The following is a 15,476-nucleotide window of genomic DNA, read 5'->3' on the forward strand; positions in this document are numbered from 1 at the left end:
AACGCCGGACAGCCGTCAGCCTATCACCGGCCAGAGCGATGCCCCGACCCTGCCAGTGATAGGCGGAGCCCACTGTCATGTAAGAAGCCGGCTTCTTACATGACAGTGGGCTCAGGCTATCACTGGCCAGGGCAGGGCATCGCTCTGGCCGGTGATAGGCTAACGGCTGTCCGGCGTTCCCGTCCCCAGCGTGCGGCCGACGTGGGTGAGTTAAGTTTATTTTCTGTATCTTTTGCAGCCCGGGCATAGGTATACAGCGTACAGCAGTGGTCTCAAACCTGCGGACCTCCAGCTGTTGCAAAACTACAACTCCCAGCATGCTGGGAGTTGTAGTTTTGCAACAACTGGAGGTCCACAGGTTGGAGACCACTGGCGTACAGAGAGTTCCATCGCCGGCTGTCCGGGAATGCTGGGAGTTGTAGTTTTGCAACATCTGGAGTTCTGCAGGTTGGAGACCACTGGCGTACAGTATAGAGTTCCGGCACCCGGCGGCCCCCAACAAAGAGGAGGAGGGCAGTGCTTGACATATGTGAGTAGTACCCCGCTTGGCTGATCATTAATTGGGGGGAGCAGAACAGTGCTGGCGGGTAACATAGGATTAGTTCCCAGATGTGGGGACAGCGCTGTGCTAGGCTGATAATACATTCCCGAGGGGGAGGGGCCCAACCGGTATTGCGGTATGGGGGAAAATCCATATCGTGCAGCCCAAAAAATGTGGTATTCGGTATGAACTGGTATACAGCCCAGCCCTAAATATACCTATGGGAAAGAGGGGGGGGGGGGGGTGTAGCTCTGCATACACCTATGGGAAAGAGGGGGGGGGTGTAGCTCTGCATATACCTGTGGGAAAGAGGGGGGTGTAACTCTGCATATACCCATGGGAAAGAGGGGGGGGGGGTGTAACTCTGAATATACCTATGGGAAAGAGGGGGTTACCTGGCTACCTACCTACCTGCCCTTTTAATGTGCAGGACACCAAGGAGGGCATTACTACAGTTTGTGGGCCTATAGATGGGAAGATTGTGTAGAGGAGGGCACTGAAAATATGCAGAGTCTGACATGTTTTTCCTGCAGATGTTAAAAGATCCACATGGAGGTCTTATCCGGACGGAGAAGAAAAGGAAAGAGGACGCCGCTGATCAGAAAAGATGTAATTGGGAGTCCCAAAATGTAACTGTAATCGCTTATATGGTATACACATCCTGTGTACAGCTGATATCTACCGCCATATGGTCCTGTATATAATCACTTATATTGTATACAGATCCTTTATAGTATACTGGTCTGAGTATAGTGGTATTATTCAGTACAGTATGGGGGTATTATCCAGTTATTGTGTGGTGGTATATATTTACTCCTTGTATACCAGTATGATCCAGAAATTTATGGAAATCATGGAAATTTACCTACGTCAAAGTGTTTCTTATATATATAAATTTTTGTTTATTGTGTGTGGGATTCGGGTGGAATAGGAGCGTGGCAGAAGATTGACGAGCTGCAGAGCCTAGCAGGGGCCCTTGCCTTTTTTTGGTCCGGGGGCCCCGAGTGTTGTCAGTCCGCTAATGGGGGGAGGGGAGGGAGGGGGTGTAATTAAGGGGGGGTGCGTGTGTGTGTGTGTGTGGGGGGGGGGGTGCCAAACAAAGGGTCCGCCCCGGGTGCCAAATGCTCTAGGTACGCCCCTGCTGTCAGTGTTCCGAAAAATTTAAATAATCGTTAATCCTTTTTTTGATACATTGTAGAACAGAGAGCAACATGGATTTTGTGTCCGAGGAAGAAGGTTTGGCTGCCACACAAGAAACCCATGATGAACAGGGCACACAAACCACTACCGATGAGGGACACTTAACTCCTGAGGAACAAGAACCATCCCTCATTTTGGAGGAAAATGAGCCCATGCCACAACCAGTGTTGTTGGATTCAACAGATGTAGGGGAAGACGGTGAGGTTGCAGGGCAGAGTGAAAGCGAAGTCCCCAGGTCAACATCCCCTATTGTGCGTGTTACTTTACCTGCAGCAAGGCCATACCAATGCACAAGTATGCGTCGCAGAGTCCATCCTGATCAGGATTTAAATAATGAAATCATCTCTGGTACACCGTCAGCGGACGGAGGATGATAGTGACGCATTTGGTAGGGTGCTAGCACAGAGATTGCGGGTAATGGATTTACCAACTAGAACACGATGCATGACCTTTACACTAAGCTGCACCGACTATTTTGTCCCACCATACCATCCCCCTTCCGCACCAAACTTACTGCTTCACATGATGACCAAGTGCACTCCATCAGCTCAAAACAGGAGAGGGGAAGAACCTGCTTGCAGGGACTGTGCTACGCAAACAGAGTGGCATCACATGAAGCACACTATGTTTCCCCCTACAAGACCTCAGTTTTTTTATTCATCAGATGCTTCACAGTATGCTATTAGGAACGAAGCTCAGATGTATGGGCCATATCCTGAGAGCCATTCAACACCACAATACCAGCAACCAAACCCTCCTGTTCCACCTCCTCACCAGCAACATAGTGAAGTTTACCTGACTTTACCGCTTCACTAAGATCCACACAAGACTATTTTTTTTTATTTTTTAAAATGTTCACATTGTTATGTTGTGTATAATGTTAAACACACTTTATGTTATGTGTTTTTGTTTTTGTTTGTTTTAGACCATGAGGGTCTGTTTGTCTTAATTTTGGCCCTCATTTGGCAAATTATTGACCAGTATGGTCTTAATTTTCTTTTGAAAAAATCTTTTCAACAAACTCCTGTGTCCAGTGTTTCTTTATTTTTTCCGGTAATCCCTATAAATTTTTTTTTAAAATTTAAAAAAAAATGATTAGTATTGCTTCATACTAACCAAAAAAACAAAAAAAAACAAAAAAAAAAACATTAAGATTAACTACCAGAAAGACACACCTGTTGCCTGGGCACCGAACCTTCAGGAGACAAGAAATAATCTGCACAACGATCTCGCACACGTAAACCACTTGAATATGGCCTAGATGTATTCCAGCTGATCGAGGTGGGAAAGGATGCAAGATTTTCTTCAAAATCTATCTCCAAACCATCATGGTCTCGGACATAGTTATGAAGAACACAGCATGCTTTCACCACTTGATCAACGGTCTCTACATTTAAGCAGAAGACGTGTCTGTCTTTGCAATAAAGTTCCAAGTCTTGTTGAGCCATCCAGATGGCTAACAACTCTTTCAGATTACTTGACCTGTTCACTAGAGCGGGACTCCATCTCCCTTCTATGAAAGCTTTTCTGAGTGGACTCCCCAACCGTGAGCGCTGGCATCCGTGGTAATGATCCTGGGGTCTGTTTGATGCCAGTGTACACCCTTTACAAGATTTTGGAGGGAAAACCACCATCTTAGCTGGGTCTTTAATTCCGATGGAAGATAAATTTTTGTCTAAGGAGGTTTGCTTTTTGTCAGATACCCTAGAATCCACTTCTGGAGGGGTCTGGAGTGGTACTGAGCACAAGCCACCGTCGGGATTGAAGATCGTAACAATCCTAGGACCGACATGGCAAATCTCAGAGTACAACTTTTGAGAGTAAGAAGTAGATGAATCTGATCCTGTATCTTTTGGATCTTTTATCTGAGAAGAGAGGACTGTTGGGCTACTGAATCCAAGAGGATTCCTAAAAAGACCTTCCTGCCACTTGGTAGCAAGTCGGATTTGTCTAGGTTCAAGATCCAGCCCAGATCCTGAAGGGCCTGAGCCGTTCTTTTTATGTAGGTAAAGAACAGAGTCCGCCACAATCAATATGTCATCCAAATAAGGTATTACCAGAATTTTCTCTTTCTGAGAACTGCCACCACCTCCGCTATCACTTTTGTGAAAATGCAGGGGGGGGGGGGGGGGGGGGGGGCAAGGAAAGCCCGAAGGGCAGACAACAAATTGAAAATGGTGGACTCTTCCGTCCCACTGGACGGCGAATCTTAGAAGGGGTTGTGAGTCTATGTGGATAGGGAGGTGGTAATACGCGTCCCTGAGATCTATTGTGGCCATGACTGCACTGTCTTTTATGAGATGAATGGCTGACCTCACGGTCTCCATCCTGAATTTCCAGTATGTAACTAATCTGTTTTAAGGGTTTTAGATTGATGATAGTCCTGAATTTCCCCTTTGGCTTCTTAATTAGAAACAGATGGGAATAATGACCTGAACCTCTCTGGTTTCTTGAGACCTCTATGACCACCCCTAAACTCAATAGATTCTGGACCCCCTGAATGATTAGGGCTAGGGAACCTGGGGATTTGGTTATCACAAATCTTTGGGGAGGGGGAGAGAAGAACTCTACCCTGTAACCCTCTTGGATTATGTTGACTATCCAAGGAATGGGAATCATTGATTCCCAAATGTGGGCGAAGGATGACAATCTCGCCCCTAGCAAAATGGCGTCATTGTTTACCTCCACCAGCGCTAGACTGGTTGGGGTTAAATAAGAAGCCTCTCCCTCTACCTCCTTTTCCATAGGAACAACAGCCTGTTTTGCCCTTACCTCTATAGGGCTGATTAGTTTGAAAAAAGAGGCGAAAGGAGGTCTTTTTTGGTTGAGCTTTCTCTTTGGGAAAACATTTTTTATTGTTCAAGGCTTTAGCCAGGATATTATCTAAGTCAACTCCCAAAACAAATTGTCCATGAAATGAAAGGATGGCCGATTTGTTTTTTTGTCCAGGTTTTTAACCAGAGCACCCTTCTTGAAATATTTGACAGGAAAACTGTGCGGGCAGATAATCTGACAGATTCTGCAGATGCATCTGCAAGAAAATTGGTAGCCATTTTAAGAATAGGGAGACTTTCAATTATATCCTCTTTAGGGGTATTGCCCTCTAAGCGTAGCTGAAGTTGGTCAATCCACACACCCAAGGTTCTAGCTACACAAGTGGAGGCTACATTAGTCATTAATGATCTTATGAATGTTCGGATGAACAGGGAAGGAGGGAGATTACATTCACCTAGGCCTCCGAATAACTCATCCTGAATGGTTTTAACCTCTTGTACCTCCTCAAGGTTAAGGGTGGCTCCTAACCGCTTCAATGAGTTCCTCAATGTCCTCTGGATTAAACAGAATTTTTTTTTTTTTTTTTGCCCGTATCCTCTTCTTCTTGTGGGCTGTCTACACATTCACACTCCTCAATATCCTGATGAGACGTATTATCATCAGAGTCGGAGAAGAGATTATTTTAGTTTTTTTGATTGGATCTTTTTTTAGATCCAGACAGGACCGTCTGACTTAAAGAAGAGGATTTAAAAGCCTGGATTTCAGACTGAATCATAGATCTAATATCTTTCATAATATCCGGAGTTTCCTCCGACTAAATTGGCAACACATTTTTAAAATAACGTTTTTTTTTAAGACAACTGAGGTTCCTTATTACAGATGACACATTTTCTACGGAAATCAAAGGAGTATCCTTTTCTCCCTAAATATAAAAGGGAGGAAAGGATCAGACAGTAATTCTGAAGGTAGGCCAGGGTATAACCCTATAGGCCCTCATTACTCACGGTTACCCTGATCTGCACGGGTTCAACCTCAGCGCCCCTGACCGGTGTAGACATCCTGGAAAAACAACTGTAGCAGCAGAAATTGCTTCGGCTGTGACAGATAGCACAATATATCCTGTGGTGGGTAACAGGACATGGCAACTGCAGTGCTGTAGCTGGTCCCTGTGGCGTTAGTGGCGTCGTGCTTTGGTAGCGGAGTGGTTTCTCTATAGAGCTTACTCCTTTAGAGTAAGCATCCTTTCAATTCCTCATGTTTCTATATACATGGGGATTTTTGGCTTCTCTTCCGGCCAGGTGTGACGTCAGAAGCCATACACGAGGCCGGACGGGCGCTCCGGAGGACTCCAACATCACCAGAAGTGACGTTTTACCATCGGGTTAGTGATGCCGCCGTTCACCGGTTGGCACGGGACCAGAAGGCAGGACCTGAGGACCGCGATCCGACCCCTATCAAGTCTCCCCTGCCTAAGGCCGCCTGGGTGCCGCAAGGGGAGACAGAAAAAATAAAAATCATCTTCATCTCGGACAGGAACCGCCGGCATAAAATAGGTATTTAGCAGAAGAGAGCTCTCCTGCACTCTCAGAGGTTCCTTCCCTAATCGGGACAGGAAAAAACACTGGGAATGGAGAGGAAGGGGTGGGGTTTTAAACTCTCAGGTGTTTTTCCTGACCCAATTAGGCAGGTGCAATCTCCGGGTGCTGTCATTGAGACGACTTGGGAAATATATATATATATATATATATATTTAAATTTTAAAATCACTTCAAATAAACATAGGTTAAGCTGAACATAAAAAGGGAAATAACTTCTCAAAGTCTGGTACCAAACGGATGAAGTGCCTTCATAACACATCCACCAATGGAGAGGATGGACACAGTATCTGTGTCTCCTACGAGTTATAGGCTTAAAATAAAAATTAACTCAACAAAAAAATACAATTTTTCAGTTTAAAAACATTTCTCACAAAAATATCTTAAAAAAAATAAAAATAAAAACATGCATCAACTGGATCCTGCGTGCCAAAAGCGACAGCAAACAATTTGCTGCATCATTGGGGGCCAATCTTCCAGGCGGATCAGACATTCTGAATCAACAATGCCTTCAAAACCACTAAAACACCAAAAATGCATCCGCCGGGGTAGATTTAAGTAGAACTCTACAAAGGAAATTACATCATGAGGGGGCAGATACCTTCCATTAATCTTAATCCCTTTTAGCTGTGTACGAAATAGAATTGGAAAGACAGGAAAAACTGCCACGTTAAAAAAGATGCTATTTCCACACAAATGAAAAAACGCCAGAAAAAAACACCAGATGCAGGACATTGCACTGGCGGTTTTTCATGTGTTTTTTTAATCCCTAAAAATGCAGGACAAAAAACCAAAGTGGAGACTTAGCCTTATGGCCCACCGCCCACAGGGCGCACCTCCATAAACCTATAAAAACAAGCCAATGGACACATAGGCGAACCCCCCAGTGGAGAAAATCAAATCGTCAACCCCTTCCCCGACCCGCCTGGTCCGTCTTGGACCGCCGCACCAGAGATGTCAGCAGAGAGCACATATGCCAGACAGAAAAGAACAACTCGACTTCAGCAGCTGATAATTATTGAAAGGATTAAGATTTTTTAATAGAAGTAATTTTCAAATCTGCTTAACTTTCTAAAGCCAGTTGATATAAAAAATAAAGTTTTTTCCTGGAATACCCCTTTAACTTTTTTTTTTTAATGTCCCCATAGGGGACTATTTATAGCAATCATTTGATTGCTAACGTGGTAGCCCTTGGGGGGGTGTATGGTAGTGGTGGTATGGTATCGGTATATGAGGGGTTAATGTTAACCCTATAGTTCGTGACACCAGGCTGAGGGCTGGTATGCTGAGGTAACGCTCCGGCCTATCGCCGCCCTTCCCAGTAACGATAGGCGCATGAAATGACTGAAGGTCCACAAGGAGATTGAACTTGAACAACTTTACTTAAGTGTTTGCGATACATCCAAGGCACAGTAACAGTCTCATGCAAACAGTCCTTATATCGCTCAGTGACTGACAGTTGTTGCGGACCTTGAGCTATTTAGAAAGTCTTTGAATTTAGGGTAGATATTTGCAGATCCGTCCGGATTTAGGGGTTATATTAGGTCCGGTGATGCTGTAGAGTGTCTGGGGATTGATACACTCTCTATTCTGAATTACTCAGCCGTTGCCACAAGGCTCGGGCCTAACTCACTGCGATAGTTGCTGCGCAGATCCTTCTTGTTTGACAGCCCATGAACAAGAGAGACATCCTTACTGTTTGGCTGCGCAGGAACAAGAGAGAGAAAACATGGCCGCCACTCCCTTATATGGGCAGGGGGCGGGGTGAATCCGATTGGTCCGAACATCTGTCATTCACCATTACAGAGAGTAATGGGATTGCTTACGTCACAGGGCCTCCAAAGGTCCTTAGGCCGAATACCATAGAGTTTACCTTGTCACATGACCCGCAGGTCCTGCAACGCTATGGAACCGGTAATTAACCATTTATTTACATATTTTACTATATTTACATCAACCTTACATAAATTACTAGGCTATTAGTTGGAATAGAGGCGACAAGTGGTAGGCTACCCAACAGGGATCCCTACGTCCTAGGGACTCTGGCTATGTAGACCAAGACACACACAAAGGGACCGCATAGGATGCGGTACCGGGACACCACACTAATACTGTTCAGTGCTATGCATAGGCATCTTTTTCTCTGCTTGATTTCAGACCAGAGGAGAAGACCCCAAGAGAGTGGCAGAGGCAGGTGAGGGGACCTCCGTCCGCCATTTTGGATGATCACTGGATAACCGCATTGCCACAAATGCCGTGATCTATATTGATCATGGCATCTGAGGAGTTAATGACAGACATCAGTGCGATCGTTGATTTCCACAATTACTAGCGGGTCAATGGCTGCTGATAGCAGCCGGGACCTGCCGTGCATGATACGAGTATCAGTCCGGTGCTCACATCATGTACAGGATGTAAATATACATCCTGGTGCGTTAAGTCCAATGGCTTCAGGACACACATTTGTATCCTTTGTCCTTAAGGGGTTAACAGGCATGCCCGGAATGACAGTCGCAGGACTGCTCGGAAATTCACCATCTCATAGACGGCTATGTATTTCTGAGCAGAATACACAGGAGAAACACACGTCTATTCTTTAGCCAGAAGGCCGGGATGCAAAGGGTGAGTGCCAAAGGTGAAGAGTGTGTGGTGCAGTGTGTTCACTCTTTTTAAAGCCGAGGTACGTGCTCTCAAATCACCCAAGTGCAAGTAAAAAGTGCAAGTGTTCACACAAAAAAACATGCACGAGGATGCGGTCTATCGCAAGCCCTTCTCCGAAAGGAGAGAGGCCCCCCAACAAACCAAGCCCTTCGCCTCCGGGCAAAAAGGCACCTGCAAGGTTCCAGGTACAATGTCCCCTTTCGCCGAAGCTACTCAGGGACCGAAAGTGTTCCCAGCAGACAACTAGGCGTTAACCAGGTTGTTACCAAGGAACCAGTAAAACCAGTTTGACATCCTACCAAAACAGGGTTGCCACGGGGTATAGCCGGGAAGTGAGGAACCTCATGGCCACACACACCTCCCCTAGGCCAGCAGGAGGGACACCCAGAAGGGCTACCGCACCCTACCAAATCCTAGCGGATAAACAGAACACAAAAAGTGGACACAGTGACAAAAGGAATAAAGAAATAAATAAGTGGATGTGCGCAGTGTATAATACTGCCCGGACATCCGACCGGATCTATAAAAATTTCCCGATCCTAGCCGGAAGGCCGGGAATCAAAGGGGTGATTGCCAAAGGTGAAGCGTGCATGGTGCAGTGCTTCCACTCAGTGAGCTATTACACCCAGTGAGTTTCGGCACCTCAGGGTCACCACTCCGAGGGACAGAAGTACCTGGGCCTTCAACCCCCTCAGCCTCATAGTGAGACCTGGAGCGAACAGGTCACATCAGAGCAGCTGTCGAGCTGATTCCTCAGAACCCGGAATGCCCCGGGCACCTGCCCCCTCCATGCAGCATCCATCCTACATCAATGGCAGAGACTAGACCACTGATAAGAACAGATACTACACATGATCTTAGCCTAAAGGCCAAGAGCCATATATGCCATCAGAACGCAGCCGCATAAATGTGACACGTGCTGTATGGCGCAACTATACATATATATAGCACAGCCTGTTCCAACTTATTTTGAAAACACTAATTTCGGCTGGGATTACACTTGGCGTGTTTGTCCGAAAAAAACACCATGCTCACTGCGGGCACATGTTATGTTGGAATCAATAGGATAATATGAAATGCCAGACACTAATGGGGTTTTCTTCATCCTTTTATGGCCTTTTTAGGCTATCAAATCTGTGGGAGGCCGAGAGCATGTTTTTTTTTATTTTTTTTTATGAAGTTTTGGTGTTTTTCTTCCCAATGTTTTTAATAGAAATCCTTGAGTCACAAGATGAAAGAATCTGAGAAAAGCCAGGGGGAAAATTATAATAATAATAATAATACACATTGGGGGAGATGTATGAAAACCTGTTTAGAGGTAAAGTTGACCGGTTGCCCATAGCAACCAATCAGATCGCTTCTTTCACGTTTCAGAGGACTTTTTAAAAATAAAAGAAGCGATCTGAATGGTTGCTATGGGCAACTGGTCCACTTTTCCTCTTCATAGGTTTTAATAAATTCCACAAAAGATGGCAGAGAAAAGAAATGAGGGGGCAGTTTTTGGTGTTTTTTTGTTTGGCAAAAAAAAAAAACATCAAACAAGAATTGCATCTGCTCCTAGGCTTAGGCTGGGATTAAACACGATTTATGTGTGGTGTTTTTCAAAGCCCACATTGCTTTATTTTTGGTGCCCCCCCCCCCCTCCTTTCAACGGACGTCTGTCCAGTTGTTGCAAAGCTACAACTCCAAGCATGCTCAGGGCATGCTGGGAGTTGTAGGTTTGCAACAGATGGACAGCCACAGGGGATCAGTGGTGATGTATGTCAATCTAGGACCATTGTGTTTGATCTTGAACCGGCAGCAGGAGCCACGACCACTTTAAATCAGTGGCTTCTGGGATGTCTGACGAGTGACATCCTTCGCTCCAGACCACAACGTCAGGGATGTCACTCGTCAGACGTCCCGGCAGCCAGCGCTGCTCATTGAGCCTGCCAGAGCCGCACTGATCTGTGTAAGAAACCTATGGGTCCAGGCTGTTGGGCCCAAATTATATTACAAATACCGAGCGTCTGGTTAGGAGAAACAAGTATATTGCACCCACAGGGAGTAGCGCCATTTTAATAAAATATTGCCCAAAATCCCTTAGATAACAGTCATACAGAATATATTAGAAAGCTTGTTTGATTTTCAGCCAATCAGAGAGCAGCACTAATGAAATAGAACTCTCAGGAGGTAACAGCGTGTCACACATGTGATGTCATAACCATTGTCCACCAGAGAGCAGCACTGAGCAGATATAACACTGCTCCTGCTCATTCTTCATCAGTGAGGGGCTGATGCTGGACACTGTAGGGGCCGAGAATGCAAAGTCACATACACTACTGTGACTGGTAAGTATCACATTGTTGTGACCAAAAGGTCTTTAGTGCAGTTCAATGTGCTTTTCTATAATAAACATGTAAATAATCCATCTTTTGTTTTCCTATCTTAGATGCACTATTTCCAGGATGTGGAGTAGCATTTCCGGACCTACAGCAAGACGTTGGATGAAGACGTAGATTTCCAGACCTATTCCAGAAGAATTTGGATGAAGGCACAGCCCCTGGAATCACGCACATACACAGACACATTTGCCCAAATTCTAGAGGTAACCTCCTTTAGTATGCCCAGAGGAAGGGCAATACAGTAGCCATGGATTCCCTACAGGTTTCCTCCCCTCTGGAGGTTTTTCCTGTCCTGAGTATTAGTTACTGTACGCTCTTTGTGAGTGATGGAGGTTACAAAAAATCCCCGACACAAACATTTTTATATATAATAAATAAAGTTCCCCTTTTTAAACCATTCTGTAACTTGTTTGACTCATTTATTTTATTTGTGTGTGAAAAATAGTGTTAGCAATATGGAAATGACATGAGGTTTATTTAAGTGTCCAAAGCTGCTCTCCTGCACGATCTGCATAATGCGGTGCAGAGAGAGGCAACTGATGCTGGGGGGTACAGTTACCAAGGCAACCATAGGACACCCAGCAATTTCCATGCAGGAGCCTTTTTCTGATGAACGGGACCCTAGGAGAGCGGAGGAGGCAGGTGAGAAGACCTCCAGCCACCATTTTAATGATCACCAGATCGCCACAGGTGATTCCATCCTTGAATATAATGCCTGCATTGCCATAACCTGCTTAGATCACGGCATCTGAGGGGTTAATGACAAACATTAGAGCGATCGTTGATGATGGCCACTACTGGCAGGTCTCTGGCTGCCAGGACCTGTCATACATGATGTGAGCACTGGTCCATTGTTCACATCATGTACAGGGTGTAAATATACATCCAATCACATAAGGACATACCTTTACAGGGTCCACCTACTCAATTTTCATTGTAAAGCTCGAATGTCCACACAGAAAATGTATGTGCGGATATTCTGAAGATAGTGGAGCGGTGTCAGAACATGCTGGCGCTAAGATTGCTCAGAAATTCACTTTATCATAGACGGCAATGTATTTCTGAGCAGAATACACAGAAAGAACAGACATGTCTATTCTTTCTGCGGATGCCAGAATTTGAATTCCTGTGCCAGATATTTCCTGTGTGGAAATTCTGCTGTGTGCACAGTGCGCCAGAACCCCATTGAAATTAATGGGACTCTGCTGCACCGGAATTTCCATACGGTATATTCCTGTGCAATTCTACATGGAAAACCTAACATGTGAACATAGTCTAACAGTCATTAAAAAGGGGGGCAGTGCAAATAAGGGTGAGATCAAAGGGCAGGGGCAAAGGGCCAGAGACAAACAGGCAGGGTCCCTGTGCCATTTCAATCCCCTGCATATGAATTGTATATATTCTATCACTTCCTGTGATGTCACGCATACATAAAATAATTATGCAAATTAGCACGGCCGGTATTTTTTTTGCAAGAAAGGTGGCAACCCTAGCAGGCATCCCATTACATTCCGTCAGTGACCGGCACCTTCTGTAGGACACAGGCAAACAAAGTGCCCGTTGCTTTCAATGGACATAACGGGTGTCACAGAAAGAAAGCCAGGGCTCGAGTCCTGCATGAACTCATAGGAACAGCCTGCACTTTTATCACAGCAGGAACGCCGTTCCCTTTAGCAGTCCACCTGCAGGACCAACCCTGTGCCTGAATCTTTTGGCTGCTGGATTGGACTGTGGCCGCTCTTCCTTGTCTTCCCCTGCACAGCCGGGTAGTACAGCCAGTGCACTGTGCAGGGGAAGAGGCCGCAGTTATATGGAGCAGTTTAGGAGGAAGATCACTCACCACCATTAGGTCCGTAGCTCCTGGAATGGCCTTTATCAGGAAGGGGTGGGGCCTCCTGGGCTGCACTATTATATAGTATTACAGCGTACAGGAAGCAAGTGGTAAGTGTGTTAGGGGGCAGTGATATTATTTACATGGGACTGTGTGTTAGAGAAGAGGTGGTGTTATTTACATGGGACTGTATGTTGAAGAGAGGGGGTGGTGTTATTTACATGGGACTGTATAGTGGAGGGGGGTTGTATTATTTATCTAGGACTATATGTAGGAGAGGGGAGTAGTGGTATTTACATGGGACTGTATAGTTGAGGGGGTTGTGTTATTTACATAGGAACGTGCTAGGTTTAAGGTAGGGAATTGATATTTACATGGGACTGTGTATCGGAGGTGAGCAAAGGAAAAAGTAGATCCGGCTCCCAGAACTGGATAAAAGTTTATGGCTTTATTATAACATATTAAAATCCATGTAAGAAGAAAAAGTGATGGCTAAAATCACAAACGAAACGCGTTAATCATGGTCTGTATATTGGAGGGGACTGTATGTAGGAGAGTGGAGTAGTGTTATTTACATGGGACTGTATGTAGGAGAGGGGAGTTGTGTTATTTATATAGGACTGTATGTAGGAGAGTGGAGTAGTGTTATTTACATGGGACTGTATGTAGGAGAGGGGAGTTGTGTTATTTATATAGGACTGTATGTAGGAGAGGGGGATTGTGTTATTTATATAGGACAGGGGAGTTGTGTTATTTATATAGGACTGTATGTAGGAGAGGGGGGTTGTGTTATTTACATGGGACTGTATAGTGGAGGGGGTTGTGTTATTTATATAGGACTGTATGTAGGAGAGGGGGTTGTGTTATTTATATAGGACAGGGGAGTTGTGTTATTTATATAGGACTGTATGTAGGAGAGGGGGGTTGTGTTATTTACATGGGACTGTATAGTGGAGGGGGTTGTGTTATTTATATAGGACTGTATGTAGGAGAGGGGGTTGTGTTATTTATATAGGACTGTATGTAGGAGAGGGGGGTTGCGTTATTTATATAGGACTATATGTAGGAGAGGGGGGTTGTGTTATTAACATGGGACTGTATAGTGGAGGGGGTTGTGTTATTTATATAGGACTGTATGTAGGAGAGGGGGTTGTGTTATTTACATAGGACTGTATGTAGGAGAGGGGGGTTGTGTTATTTATATAGGACTATATGTAGGAGAGTGGAGTAGTGTTATTTACATGGGACTGTATAGTGAAGGGAGCTTGTGTTATTTACATGGGACTGTATGTAGGAGAGGGGAGTTGTGTTATTTATATAGGACTGTATGTACGAGAGGGGAGTTGTGTTATTTATATAGGACTATATGTAGGAGAGTGGAGTAGTGTTATTTACATGGGACTGTATAGTGGAGGGGGGTTGTGTTATTTACATGGGACTGTATGTAGGAGAGGGGAGTTGTGTTATTTATATAGGACTGTATGTAGGATAGGGGAGTTGTGTTATTTATATAGGACTGTATGTAGGAGAGGGGGTTGTGTTATTTATATAGGACTGTATGTAGGAGAGGGGGTTGTGTTATTTATATAGGACTATATGTAGGAGAGTGGAGTAGTGTTATTTACATGGGACTGTATAGTGGAGGGGGGTTGTGTTATTTACATGGGACTGTATGTAGGAGAGGGGAGTTGTGTTATTTATATAGGACTGTATGTAGGATAGGGGAGTTGTGTTATTTATATAGGACTGTATGTAGGAGAGGGGGTTGTGTTATTTATATAGGACTGTATGTAGGAGAGGGGGGTTGTGTTATTTATATAGGACTGTATGTAGGAGAGGGGGGTTGTGTTATTTACATGGGACTGTATAGTGGAGGGGGTTGTGTTATTTATATAGGACTGTATGTAGGAGAGTGGGTTGTGTTATTTATATAGGACTGTATGTAGGAGAGGGGAGTAGTGTTATTTATATAGGACTGTATGTAGGAGAGGGGGTTGTGTTATTTATATAGGACTGTATGTAGGAGAGGGGGGTTGTGTTATTTATATAGGACTATATGTAGGAGAGTGGAGTAGTGTTATTTACATGGGACTGTATAGTGAAGGGAGCTTGTGTTATTTACATGGGACTGTATGTAGGAGAGGGGAGTTGTGTTATTTATATAGGACTGTATGTACGAGAGGGGAGTTGTGTTATTTATATAGGACTATATGTAGGAGAGTGGAGTAGTGTTATTTACATGGGACTGTATAGTGGAGGGGGGTTGTGTTATTTACATGGGACTGTATGTAGGAGAGGGGAGTAGTGTTATTTACATGGGACTGTATAGTGGAGGGGAGTTGTGTTATTTACATGGGACTGTATGTAGGAGAGTGGAGTTGTGTTATTTATATAGGACTGTATGTAGGATAGGGGAGTTGTGTTATTTATATAGGACTGTATGTAGGAGAGGGGGTTGTGTTATTTATATAGGACTGTATGTAGGAGAG

General features: G+C 44.7%; 1 pseudogene; it reads right to left on the reverse strand.

Moving 5' to 3' along the window:
* Nucleotides 1–9,478: 9,478 nt before the first annotated feature.
* On the reverse strand, nt 9,479–9,647 carry LOC130345234 (U2 spliceosomal RNA; annotated as a pseudogene).
* Nucleotides 9,648–15,476: the final 5,829 nt, after the last annotated feature.

The sequence above is a fragment of the Hyla sarda genome, chromosome 1 (assembly GCF_029499605.1).
Source record: "Hyla sarda isolate aHylSar1 chromosome 1, aHylSar1.hap1, whole genome shotgun sequence".
In the NCBI taxonomy this organism is placed as follows: Eukaryota; Metazoa; Chordata; class Amphibia; order Anura; family Hylidae; genus Hyla; species Hyla sarda.